Below are 15,262 nucleotides of genomic sequence, written 5' to 3'. Positions count from 1 at the left end.
TATAGCAAGGGAGGTCGACGGAACACTGTAATATTTTACATGGGAAGAGGATCTGTACATTAATAGACATACATAATGTACAAATGAACCAGATTGTGTACACCTAGGACAAACAATATTCTAAACTTTACCCAGATTAAAAAAAAATTTAAAAACCAAGAAGAAGTAATGAGACATAAACTTAAGGGGATTTCTCCTGGCAAATTCCATTCTAATTTACAACCTAGGACAATGACTTCCAGAAAGGCTCTGCTGCCCTAGGACCCAGCTTGGGGAATGGAGAAATGCTACCTCCTTGTGGCCGTTTCCCACAACAGCAGCTTTGAACCCACTGCAAAAGGTCACTAAATTTTCACCAACTTGCAGTTCTGTAAATGGCACCTGCCCTCCAGAAAATTTCTGGGGTCAAAAATCGACCAAAAAATTCAAAAGAGGGCAACCTTCGAAGAAGACAGTTTCAAGAGCTCTATTGTACTCACGGTTTTTTCTTTTAAGAGAAAAGAAAAAGGCGTAGGAATATGATGAATTTAAAAAAATTTTAATGACATGCATACCCATATTACAAAAACCTATCAGCTCACAGCAGTCAGAATGGCCATTAGGAAAAATGCTGCCAAAAATAAACGGTGAAGGGAGTGTGGAGAAATGCGTACCCTCGGTTGTAAGGGGGGGGGCATGTAAAGAGCCACTAATGAAAACACAACGTAGGTGCTTTGAAAAGGGAAATATTGAGCTACCAGTCAATCAATCACAACCACTGCTTGGCCTATCACCTGAGAAAATGAGACTGAAAAAGTGACAGGCGGGCAAACCTGTACGCCAGCAATATTTACCATAGCCAGCACTTGGAAGCAATGAAAATGTCCATCAACCGAGGAATGCACCAAGAAGAAGTGGTCCACGTACACAATGGAATATTACTCTAATAATAAATATAAATTAAATTTAAAAACAAACAAAAGCAAGGAGACATCAACATTTGTGGGTTTACCCGGGCACATTGCACTCTAATTTATAACCGAAGAATACCACTGGCCGGTAGGTCTGTTTCCCTAGTACCAGCATGGAGAACGTAGAAAGGCTGCCGCTCTCTGGCCGTTACCTGCAAAAGCAGGTTTAAAGCCTGAGCTAATGGTCACTTCATATGAACAAGTACTGCAGGGCTGTAAATGAAACCTGCCCTCAAAATGTCTTGAGGGAGATAATGGCCAAAATATTTCAAATGGTGACACATACTTTAAGAAAACACTTTGAAGTAATAAGCTCTAATCACAGCTCGAAAAATAAAATGGACATGTCTTAACGCTCAACTTCAACGCATTATGAGACACATGCAAATTCAACCACAAAGAGGTATCAGCTCACACCACTCAGAATAACCATCAGCAAAAACTACAAAGAATAAATGCTGAAGGTGCTGGGAAGAAATACATACCCTCCACTTTAAGTGGGATGTAACCTGGAAAAAGCCACTAAGGAGAACAGAATAGAGCTGCCTATAAAAGGTAAACATTCAGCTACCATATGATCCAGCAGACCTATTCTTGGACCTATAAACTAAGAAGACAGAACTGAAAGGACACAGGCACGCAAATCTACATTGCATAGTATTACAATAGCCAAGATATGGAAGTAACCAAAAAGTCCACCGACAGATGGGTGGACAAAGAAGAACTGCTACCTGTACAGATGGAATAGGAGCTAGTGAAAAAATTAAACAATGCCATTTGCAGCACCATAGATGAGTCGAGAAGTAATCAGCCAACTTGGAGTAAGTGAGAAAGCGAAAGACACATATCCTATCATATCACATATAGGTGTTACCTAAAAAATGATACAAAGATATTTCCACAGAGAAACACTATCATAGATTCATTAAAAAAACTTATGGTTCACCAAATGGAAAGGTGTGAGGATTGGATACATTACCATATTGAGGTTAACAGAGAGATACAAACACATGTGAAATATATAATCACCAAAGACCTACGCAATACCAAGAGAAGACTACTCAACATTGTGTCATAACCTACATGGGAAAAGGATCCGAAGAAGAATAGATATATGCATATGTGTGAAAGAACCACATCTTGCACAACTAGAACAAACAAAACATTGTAATCAAGTTTGCTGTGATAAAAAATAAAAATTAAGTTCAAAATACCAACAAGAGGTAATGAGACATAAACTTAAAGGGCTTTTTCCTCGCACATTCCATTCTAATTTACCACCTAGAACACCACTTCCAGTAAGGCTCTGTTGCCCTAGTAACCAGATTTGGTAAAGGAGAAATGCTGCCGCCTTGTGGCCGATTCCCACAAGAGCAGCTTTTAACCCACTGCTAATGGTCACTTACCATTCACAAGGACTCAGAGCTGTAAAGACACCTGCCCTCAAAATTGTGCTGAGGTAGGGAATGGATAAAAAAAATTCAAAACAGGCAAAATTTTCAAGAAGATAGTATGAAGAGGTAAGTTTTACTCACTCTCTTTTTAAAGAAAGGAAAATGGATAAACGCTCCACCTCAGGAAGTATTAGACTCATGCAATCTAATCTACAAAATGTTTTCAACTCACACCAGTCGACTGACCATTGGCAAAAAGTCTACAAACAATAAATGCTGAAGGGGTTTTAGAGAACTGTGTACCCTCTAGCTGCTGGTGAGATGTAAAAGGGTTAAACGCTAATAATGAGAACAGAAAGGAGCTGCGTTGAAAACGAAAAATTGAGGTACCATTCAATCCAGCAGGCGCACCAATGGGCCTCTCACCTGAGAAGACCAGAATGAAGACCCGGGCTGCAAGAGTTGCACTGCAGCCTTATTCACAATAGACAAGACAGTGAAGCAACCAAAATGTCCATCAACAGATGAAAGGATAAAGAAGAAGTGGTCCATGTACACAATGAATACTAGCCATGGAAAACAATGAAACACTGCTCTTTGAGGCACCATAGATGATCTTGGAGATAATCACAGAACATGAGGTAAGTCGGAAAGCAAAAGTCCTATATCCTATGATATCACTTATAGGCGTTATCTAATAACTGACACAAATGAACATAATTCCACAGAGAAAGTCAATCACAGACTTATTAAAAAAAAACTATGCTTATCTAAAAGGAAAGGTGGGGGGAATGGATAAATGAAGATTAGCGTTACCATATGTATACAAATACATATTATATACATATATCAAAAAGACCGACCATATAGCAAGGAAGGTTTAGGGAACACTGTGTAATAATTTACACGGGAAGAGGATCTCTACATAAATAGGTATCTAGAATATGTAGATGTACACCTTGGACAAGCAACATTCTAACCATTACCCCAATTGAAAAAATTAAAACAACGAACTAGGAGTAATGAGACATAAACTTATGGGGGGTTTTCCTGGCACATTCCATTCAAATTTACAACCTAGGCAAACGACTTCCAGAACGGCTGTGCTGCCCTAGTACCCAGATTTGGGAATGGAGAAATGCTGCATCCTTGTGGCCGTTTCCCACAACAGCAGTTTTAAACCCACTGCAAAAGGTCACTAAATATTCACCAATTGCAGGTCTGTAAATGACACCTGCCCTCCAAAAAATACTGAGGTCGAAAATCAACCCAAAAATTCTAGAGTGCAACCTTCCAAAAAGAAAATTTGAAGAGGTATATTATACTCACACTTTTTTTCTTTTTTCTTTTAACAGAAAACAAAAAGGCGTGGAAAAATGATGAATTGTAGGAATTTTTACAGACATGTAAACCCAAATTACAAAAACCTATCAGCTCACACCAGTCAGAATGGCCATCAACAAAAATGCTGCCAAAAATAAATGCTGACGTGATTGTGGAGCAATGCGTACCCTCGATTCTAAGGGGGACGTGGTAAGAGCCACAAATGAAAGCACAATTGAGGTGCCTTGAAAAGGTAAACGTTGAGCTACCATACCAGTCAATCAATCATAACCACTGCTGGGTCTATCACCTGAGAAAATGAAAATCAAAAATCACAGGCTGGCAATCCTGCACTCCAGCAATATTTACCATAGGCAACACTTGGAAGCAACGAAAATGTCCATCAACAGAGGAATGCACCAAGAAGAAGTGGTCCATGTACACAATGGAATATTAGCCTTGGAAAACTTTGAAGCACTACTCTTTGGGGCACCATAGATGAGCCTGGAGGTAATCACAAAACATGAAGTAGGTCGGAAAGCAAAAGACCTATAGCCTATATTATCACTTATGGCATTACCTAATAACTGACACAGATGAACATATTTCCAAAGAGAAAGACACTCACAGGCTTAGAAAACAAAACAAACTATGCTCATCTAAAAGGAAAGGAGGGGGGAAATTGAGAAATGAGGATTAGTGTTACTATACATATACAAATACATATTATATACATGTATCAAAAAGACCGAACATATAGCAAGGGAGGTCGACGGAACACTGTAATATTTTACATGGGAAGAGGATCTGTACATTAATAGACATACATAATGTACAAATGAACCAGATTGTGTACACCTAGGACAAACAATATTCTAAACTTTACCCAGATTAAAAAAAAATTTAAAAACCAAGAAGAAGTAATGAGACATAAACTTAAGGGGATTTCTCCTGGCAAATTCCATTCTAATTTACAACCTAGGACAATGACTTCCAGAAAGGCTCTGCTGCCCTAGGACCCAGCTTGGGGAATGGAGAAATGCTACCTCCTTGTGGCCGTTTCCCACAACAGCAGCTTTGAACCCACTGCAAAAGGTCACTAAATTTTCACCAACTTGCAGTTCTGTAAATGGCACCTGCCCTCCAGAAAATTTCTGGGGTCAAAAATCGACCAAAAAATTCAAAAGAGGGCAACCTTCGAAGAAGACAGTTTCAAGAGCTCTATTGTACTCACGGTTTTTTCTTTTAAGAGAAAAGAAAAAGGCGTAGGAATATGATGAATTTTAAAAATTTTAATGACATGCATACCCATATTACAAAAACCTATCAGCTCACAGCAGTCAGAATGGCCATTAGGAAAAATGCTGCCAAAAATAAACGGTGAAGGGAGTGTGGAGAAATGCGTACCCTCGGTTGTAAGGGGGGGGGCATGTAAAGAGCCACTAATGAAAACACAACGTAGGTGCTTTGAAAAGGGAAATATTGAGCTACCAGTCAATCAATCACAACCACTGCTTGGCCTATCACCTGAGAAAATGAGACTGAAAAAGTGACAGGCGGGCAAACCTGTACGCCAGCAATATTTACCATAGCCAGCACTTGGAAGCAATGAAAATGTCCATCAACCGAGGAATGCACCAAGAAGAAGTGGTCCACGTACACAATGGAATATTACTCTAATAATAAATATAAATTAAATTTAAAAACAAACAAAAGCAAGGAGACATCAACATTTGTGGGTTTACCCGGGCACATTGCACTCTAATTTATAACCGAAGAATACCACTGGCCGGTAGGTCTGTTTCCCTAGTACCAGCATGGAGAACGTAGAAAGGCTGCCGCTCTCTGGCCGTTACCTGCAAAAGCAGGTTTAAAGCCTGAGCTAATGGTCACTTCATATGAACAAGTACTGCAGGGCTGTAAATGAAACCTGCCCTCAAAATGTCTTGAGGGAGATAATGGCCAAAATATTTCAAATGGTGACACATACTTTAAGAAAACACTTTGAAGTAATAAGCTCTAATCACAGCTCGAAAAATAAAATGGACATGTCTTAACGCTCAACTTCAACGCATTATGAGACACATGCAAATTCAACCACAAAGAGGTATCAGCTCACACCACTCAGAATAACCATCAGCAAAAACTACAAAGAATAAATGCTGAAGGTGCTGGGAAGAAATACATACCCTCCACTTTAAGTGGGATGTAACCTGGAAAAAGCCACTAAGGAGAACAGAATAGAGCTGCCTATAAAAGGTAAACATTCAGCTACCATATGATCCAGCAGACCTATTCTTGGACCTATAAACTAAGAAGACAGAACTGAAAGGACACAGGCACGCAAATCTACATTGCATAGTATTACAATAGCCAAGATATGGAAGTAACCAGAAAGTCCACCGACAGATGGGTGGACAAAGAAGAACTGCTACCTGTACAGATGGAATAGGAGCTAGTGAAAAAATTAAACAATGCCATTTGCAGCACCATAGATGAGTCGAGAAGTAATCAGCCAACTTGGAGTAAGTGAGAAAGCGAAAGACACATATCCTATCATATCACATATAGGTGTTACCTAAAAAATGATACAAAGATATTTCCACAGAGAAACACTATCATAGATTCATTAAAAAAACTTATGGTTCACCAAATGGAAAGGTGTGAGGATTGGATACATTACCATATTGAGGTTAACAGAGAGATACAAACACATGTGAAATATATAATCACCAAAGACCTACGCAATACCAAGAGAAGACTACTCAACATTGTGTCATAACCTACATGGGAAAAGGATCCGAAGAAGAATAGATATATGCATATGTGTGAAAGAACCACATCTTGCACAACTAGAACAAACAAAACATTGTAATCAAGTTTGCTGTGATAAAAAATAAAAATTAAGTTCAAAATACCAACAAGAGGTAATGAGACATAAACTTAAAGGGCTTTTTCCTCGCACATTCCATTCTAATTTACCACCTAGAACACCACTTCCAGTAAGGCTCTGTTGCCCTAGTAACCAGATTTGGTAAAGGAGAAATGCTGCCGCCTTGTGGCCGATTCCCACAAGAGCAGCTTTTAACCCACTGCTAATGGTCACTTACCATTCACAAGGACTCAGAGCTGTAAAGACACCTGCCCTCAAAATTGTGCTGAGGTAGGGAATGGATAAAAAAAATTCAAAACAGGCAAAATTTTCAAGAAGATAGTATGAAGAGGTAAGTTTTACTCACTCTCTTTTTAAAGAAAGGAAAATGGATAAACGCTCCACCTCAGGAAGTATTAGACTCATGCAATCTAATCTACAAAATGTTTTCAACTCACACCAGTCGACTGACCATTGGCAAAAAGTCTACAAACAATAAATGCTGAAGGGGTTTTAGAGAACTGTGTACCCTCTAGCTGCTGGTGAGATGTAAAAGGGTTAAACGCTAATAATGAGAACAGAAAGGAGCTGCGTTGAAAATGAAAAATTGAGGTACCATTCAATCCAGCAGGCGCACCAATGGGCCTCTCACCTGAGAAGACCAGAATGAAGACCCGGGCTGCAAGAGTTGCACTGCAGCCTTATTCACAATAGACAAGACAGTGAAGCAACCAAAATGTCCATCAACAGATGAAAGGATAAAGAAGAAGTGGTCCATGTACACAATGAATACTAGCCATGGAAAACAATGAAACACTGCTCTTTGAGGCACCATAGATGATCTTGGAGATAATCACAGAACATGAGGTAAGTCGGAAAGCAAAAGTCCTATATCCTATGATATCACTTATAGGCGTTATCTAATAACTGACACAAATGAACATAATTCCACAGAGAAAGTCAATCACAGACTTATTAAAAAAAAACTATGCTTATCTAAAAGGAAAGGTGGGGGGAATGGATAAATGAAGATTAGCGTTACCATATGTATACAAATACATATTATATACATATATCAAAAAGACCGACCATATAGCAAGGAAGGTTTAGGGAACACTGTGTAATAATTTACACGGGAAGAGGATCTCTACATAAATAGGTATCTAGAATATGTAGATGTACACCTTGGACAAGCAACATTCTAACCATTACCCCAATTGAAAAAATTAAAACAACGAACTAGGAGTAATGAGACATAAACTTATGGGGGGTTTTCCTGGCACATTCCATTCAAATTTACAACCTAGGCAAACGACTTCCAGAACGGCTGTGCTGCCCTAGTACCCAGATTTGGGAATGGAGAAATGCTGCATCCTTGTGGCCGTTTCCCACAACAGCAGTTTTAAACCCACTGCAAAAGGTCACTAAATATTCACCAATTGCAGGTCTGTAAATGACACCTGCCCTCCAAAAAATACTGAGGTCGAAAATCAACCCAAAAATTCTAGAGTGCAACCTTCCAAAAAGAAAATTTGAAGAGGTATATTATACTCACACTTTTTTTCTTTTTTCTTTTAACAGAAAACAAAAAGGCGTGGAAAAATGATGAATTGTAGGAATTTTTACAGACATGTAAACCCAAATTACAAAAACCTATCAGCTCACACCAGTCAGAATGGCCATCAACAAAAATGCTGCCAAAAATAAATGCTGACGTGATTGTGGAGCAATGCGTACCCTCGATTCTAAGGGGGACGTGGTAAGAGCCACAAATGAAAGCACAATTGAGGTGCCTTGAAAAGGTAAACGTTGAGCTACCATACCAGTCAATCAATCATAACCACTGCTGGGTCTATCACCTGAGAAAATGAAAATCAAAAATCACAGGCTGGCAATCCTGCACTCCAGCAATATTTACCATAGGCAACACTTGGAAGCAACGAAAATGTCCATCAACAGAGGAATGCACCAAGAAGAAGTGGTCCATGTACACAATGGAATATTAGCCTTGGAAAACTTTGAAGCACTACTCTTTGGGGCACCATAGATGAGCCTGGAGATAATCACAAAACATGAAGTAGGTCGGAAAGCAAAAGACCTATAGCCTATATTATCACTTATGGCATTACCTAATAACTGACACAGATGAACATATTTCCAAAGAGAAAGACACTCACAGGCTTAGAAAACAAAACAAACTATGCTCATCTAAAAGGAAAGGAGGGGGGAAATTGAGAAATGAGGATTAGTGTTACTATACATATACAAATACATATTATATACATGTATCAAAAAGACCGAACATATAGCAAGGGAGGTCGACGGAACACTGTAATATTTTACATGGGAAGAGGATCTGTACATTAATAGACATACATAATGTACAAATGAACCAGATTGTGTACACCTAGGACAAACAATATTCTAAACTTTACCCAGATTAAAAAAAAATTTAAAAACCAAGAAGAAGTAATGAGACATAAACTTAAGGGGATTTCTCCTGGCAAATTCCATTCTAATTTACAACCTAGGACAATGACTTCCAGAAAGGCTCTGCTGCCCTAGGACCCAGCTTGGGGAATGGAGAAATGCTACCTCCTTGTGGCCGTTTCCCACAACAGCAGCTTTGAACCCACTGCAAAAGGTCACTAAATTTTCACCAACTTGCAGTTCTGTAAATGGCACCTGCCCTCCAGAAAATTTCTGGGGTCAAAAATCGACCAAAAAATTCAAAAGAGGGCAACCTTCGAAGAAGACAGTTTCAAGAGCTCTATTGTACTCACGGTTTTTTCTTTTAAGAGAAAAGAAAAAGGCGTAGGAATATGATGAATTTAAAAAAATTTTAATGACATGCATACCCATATTACAAAAACCTATCAGCTCACAGCAGTCAGAATGGCCATTAGGAAAAATGCTGCCAAAAATAAACGGTGAAGGGAGTGTGGAGAAATGCGTACCCTCGGTTGTAAGGGGGGGGGCATGTAAAGAGCCACTAATGAAAACACAACGTAGGTGCTTTGAAAAGGGAAATATTGAGCTACCAGTCAATCAATCACAACCACTGCTTGGCCTATCACCTGAGAAAATGAGACTGAAAAAGTGACAGGCGGGCAAACCTGTACGCCAGCAATATTTACCATAGCCAGCACTTGGAAGCAATGAAAATGTCCATCAACCGAGGAATGCACCAAGAAGAAGTGGTCCACGTACACAATGGAATATTACTCTAATAATAAATATAAATTAAATTTAAAAACAAACAAAAGCAAGGAGACATCAACATTTGTGGGTTTACCCGGGCACATTGCACTCTAATTTATAACCGAAGAATACCACTGGCCGGTAGGTCTGTTTCCCTAGTACCAGCATGGAGAACGTAGAAAGGCTGCCGCTCTCTGGCCGTTACCTGCAAAAGCAGGTTTAAAGCCTGAGCTAATGGTCACTTCATATGAACAAGTACTGCAGGGCTGTAAATGAAACCTGCCCTCAAAATGTCTTGAGGGAGATAATGGCCAAAATATTTCAAATGGTGACACATACTTTAAGAAAACACTTTGAAGTAATAAGCTCTAATCACAGCTCGAAAAATAAAATGGACATGTCTTAACGCTCAACTTCAATGCATTATGAGACACATGCAAATTCAACCACAAAGAGGTATCAGCTCACACCACTCAGAATAACCATCAGCAAAAACTACAAAGAATAAATGCTGAAGGTGCTGGGAAGAAATACATACCCTCCACTTTAAGTGGGATGTAACCTGGAAAAAGCCACTAAGGAGAACAGAATAGAGCTGCCTATAAAAGGTAAACATTCAGCTACCATATGATCCAGCAGACCTATTCTTGGACCTATAAACTAAGAAGACAGAACTGAAAGGACACAGGCACGCAAATCTACATTGCATAGTATTACAATAGCCAAGATATGGAAGTAACCAAAAAGTCCACCGACAGATGGGTGGACAAAGAAGAACTGCTACCTGTACAGATGGAATAGGAGCTAGTGAAAAAATTAAACAATGCCATTTGCAGCACCATAGATGAGTCGAGAAGTAATCAGCCAACTTGGAGTAAGTGAGAAAGCGAAAGACACATATCCTATCATATCACATATAGGTGTTACCTAAAAAATGATACAAAGATATTTCCACAGAGAAACACTATCATAGATTCATTAAAAAAACTTATGGTTCACCAAATGGAAAGGTGTGAGGATTGGATACATTACCATATTGAGGTTAACAGAGAGATACAAACACATGTGAAATATATAATCACCAAAGACCTACGCAATACCAAGAGAAGACTACTCAACATTGTGTCATAACCTACATGGGAAAAGGATCCGAAGAAGAATAGATATATGCATATGTGTGAAAGAACCACATCTTGCACAACTAGAACAAACAAAACATTGTAATCAAGTTTGCTGTGATAAAAAATAAAAATTAAGTTCAAAATACCAACAAGAGGTAATGAGACATAAACTTAAAGGGCTTTTTCCTCGCACATTCCATTCTAATTTACCACCTAGAACACCACTTCCAGTAAGGCTCTGTTGCCCTAGTAACCAGATTTGGTAAAGGAGAAATGCTGCCGCCTTGTGGCCGATTCCCACAAGAGCAGCTTTTAACCCACTGCTAATGGTCACTTACCATTCACAAGGACTCAGAGCTGTAAAGACACCTGCCCTCAAAATTGTGCTGAGGTAGGGAATGGATAAAAAAAATTCAAAACAGGCAAAATTTTCAAGAAGATAGTATGAAGAGGTAAGTTTTACTCACTCTCTTTTTAAAGAAAGGAAAATGGATAAACGCTCCACCTCAGGAAGTATTAGACTCATGCAATCTAATCTACAAAATGTTTTCAACTCACACCAGTCGACTGACCATTGGCAAAAAGTCTACAAACAATAAATGCTGAAGGGGTTTTAGAGAACTGTGTACCCTCTAGCTGCTGGTGAGATGTAAAAGGGTTAAACGCTAATAATGAGAACAGAAAGGAGCTGCGTTGAAAACGAAAAATTGAGGTACCATTCAATCCAGCAGGCGCACCAATGGGCCTCTCACCTGAGAAGACCAGAATGAAGACCCGGGCTGCAAGAGTTGCACTGCAGCCTTATTCACAATAGACAAGACAGTGAAGCAACCAAAATGTCCATCAACAGATGAAAGGATAAAGAAGAAGTGGTCCATGTACACAATGAATACTAGCCATGGAAAACAATGAAACACTGCTCTTTGAGGCACCATAGATGATCTTGGAGATAATCACAGAACATGAGGTAAGTCGGAAAGCAAAAGTCCTATATCCTATGATATCACTTATAGGCGTTATCTAATAACTGACACAAATGAACATAATTCCACAGAGAAAGTCAATCACAGACTTATTAAAAAAAAACTATGCTTATCTAAAAGGAAAGGTGGGGGGAATGGATAAATGAAGATTAGCGTTACCATATGTATACAAATACATATTATATACATATATCAAAAAGACCGACCATATAGCAAGGAAGGTTTAGGGAACACTGTGTAATAATTTACACGGGAAGAGGATCTCTACATAAATAGGTATCTAGAATATGTAGATGTACACCTTGGACAAGCAACATTCTAACCATTACCCCAATTGAAAAAATTAAAACAACGAACTAGGAGTAATGAGACATAAACTTATGGGGGGTTTTCCTGGCACATTCCATTCAAATTTACAACCTAGGCAAACGACTTCCAGAACGGCTGTGCTGCCCTAGTACCCAGATTTGGGAATGGAGAAATGCTGCATCCTTGTGGCCGTTTCCCACAACAGCAGTTTTAAACCCACTGCAAAAGGTCACTAAATATTCACCAATTGCAGGTCTGTAAATGACACCTGCCCTCCAAAAAATACTGAGGTCGAAAATCAACCCAAAAATTCTAGAGTGCAACCTTCCAAAAAGAAAATTTGAAGAGGTATATTATACTCACACTTTTTTTCTTTTTTCTTTTAACAGAAAACAAAAAGGCGTGGAAAAATGATGAATTGTAGGAATTTTTACAGACATGTAAACCCAAATTACAAAAACCTATCAGCTCACACCAGTCAGAATGGCCATCAACAAAAATGCTGCCAAAAATAAATGCTGACGTGATTGTGGAGCAATGCGTACCCTCGATTCTAAGGGGGACGTGGTAAGAGCCACAAATGAAAGCACAATTGAGGTGCCTTGAAAAGGTAAACGTTGAGCTACCATACCAGTCAATCAATCATAACCACTGCTGGGTCTATCACCTGAGAAAATGAAAATCAAAAATCACAGGCTGGCAATCCTGCACTCCAGCAATATTTACCATAGGCAACACTTGGAAGCAACGAAAATGTCCATCAACAGAGGAATGCACCAAGAAGAAGTGGTCCATGTACACAATGGAATATTAGCCTTGGAAAACTTTGAAGCACTACTCTTTGGGGCACCATAGATGAGCCTGGAGATAATCACAAAACATGAAGTAGGTCGGAAAGCAAAAGACCTATAGCCTATATTATCACTTATGGCATTACCTAATAACTGACACAGATGAACATATTTCCAAAGAGAAAGACACTCACAGGCTTAGAAAACAAAACAAACTATGCTCATCTAAAAGGAAAGGAGGAGGGAAATTGAGAAATGAGGATTAGTGTTACTATACATATACAAATACATATTATATACATGTATCAAAAAGACCGAACATATAGCAAGGGAGGTCGACGGAACACTGTAATATTTTACATGGGAAGAGGATCTGTACATTAATAGACATACATAATGTACAAATGAACCAGATTGTGTACACCTAGGACAAACAATATTCTAAACTTTACCCAGATTAAAAAAAAATTTAAAAACCAAGAAGAAGTAATGAGACATAAACTTAAGGGGATTTCTCCTGGCAAATTCCATTCTAATTTACAACCTAGGACAATGACTTCCAGAAAGGCTCTGCTGCCCTAGGACCCAGCTTGGGGAATGGAGAAATGCTACCTCCTTGTGGCCGTTTCCCACAACAGCAGCTTTGAACCCACTGCAAAAGGTCACTAAATTTTCACCAACTTGCAGTTCTGTAAATGGCACCTGCCCTCCAGAAAATTTCTGGGGTCAAAAATCGACCAAAAAATTCAAAAGAGGGCAACCTTCGAAGAAGACAGTTTCAAGAGCTCTATTGTACTCACGGTTTTTTCTTTTAAGAGAAAAGAAAAAGGCGTAGGAATATGATGAATTTAAAAAAATTTTAATGACATGCATACCCATATTACAAAAACCTATCAGCTCACAGCAGTCAGAATGGCCATTAGGAAAAATGCTGCCAAAAATAAACGGTGAAGGGAGTGTGGAGAAATGCGTACCCTCGGTTGTAAGGGGGGGGGCATGTAAAGAGCCACTAATGAAAACACAACGTAGGTGCTTTGAAAAGGGAAATATTGAGCTACCAGTCAATCAATCACAACCACTGCTTGGCCTATCACCTGAGAAAATGAGACTGAAAAAGTGACAGGCGGGCAAACCTGTACGCCAGCAATATTTACCATAGCCAGCACTTGGAAGCAATGAAAATGTCCATCAACCGAGGAATGCACCAAGAAGAAGTGGTCCACGTACACAATGGAATATTACTCTAATAATAAATATAAATTAAATTTAAAAACAAACAAAAGCAAGGAGACATCAACATTTGTGGGTTTACCCGGGCACATTGCACTCTAATTTATAACCGAAGAATACCACTGGCCGGTAGGTCTGTTTCCCTAGTACCAGCATGGAGAACGTAGAAAGGCTGCCGCTCTCTGGCCGTTACCTGCAAAAGCAGGTTTAAAGCCTGAGCTAATGGTCACTTCATATGAACAAGTACTGCAGGGCTGTAAATGAAACCTGCCCTCAAAATGTCTTGAGGGAGATAATGGCCAAAATATTTCAAATGGTGACACATACTTTAAGAAAACACTTTGAAGTAATAAGCTCTAATCACAGCTCGAAAAATAAAATGGACATGTCTTAACGCTCAACTTCAACGCATTATGAGACACATGCAAATTCAACCACAAAGAGGTATCAGCTCACACCACTCAGAATAACCATCAGCAAAAACTACAAAGAATAAATGCTGAAGGTGCTGGGAAGAAATACATACCCTCCACTTTAAGTGGGATGTAACCTGGAAAAAGCCACTAAGGAGAACAGAATAGAGCTGCCTATAAAAGGTAAACATTCAGCTACCATATGATCCAGCAGACCTATTCTTGGACCTATAAACTAAGAAGACAGAACTGAAAGGACACAGGCACGCAAATCTACATTGCATAGTATTACAATAGCCAAGATATGGAAGTAACCAAAAAGTCCACCGACAGATGGGTGGACAAAGAAGAACTGCTACCTGTACAGATGGAATAGGAGCTAGTGAAAAAATTAAACAATGCCATTTGCAGCACCATAGATGAGTCGAGAAGTAATCAGCCAACTTGGAGTAAGTGAGAAAGCGAAAGACACATATCCTATCATATCACATATAGGTGTTACCTAAAAAATGATACAAAGATATTTCCACAGAGAAACACTATCATAGATTCATTAAAAAAACTTATGGTTCACCAAATGGAAAGGTGTGAGGATTGGATACATTACCATATTGAGGTTAACAGAGAGATACAAACACATGTGAAATATATAATCACCAAAGACCTACGCAATAC

Source organism: Balaenoptera borealis (assembly GCF_965194805.1).
Source record: "Balaenoptera borealis genome assembly, chromosome: 9".
NCBI classification, from domain to species: domain Eukaryota; kingdom Metazoa; phylum Chordata; class Mammalia; order Artiodactyla; family Balaenopteridae; genus Balaenoptera; species Balaenoptera borealis.
The sequence above is the reverse complement of the archived record's forward strand: the minus strand, read 5'-3'. Positions refer to the sequence as shown.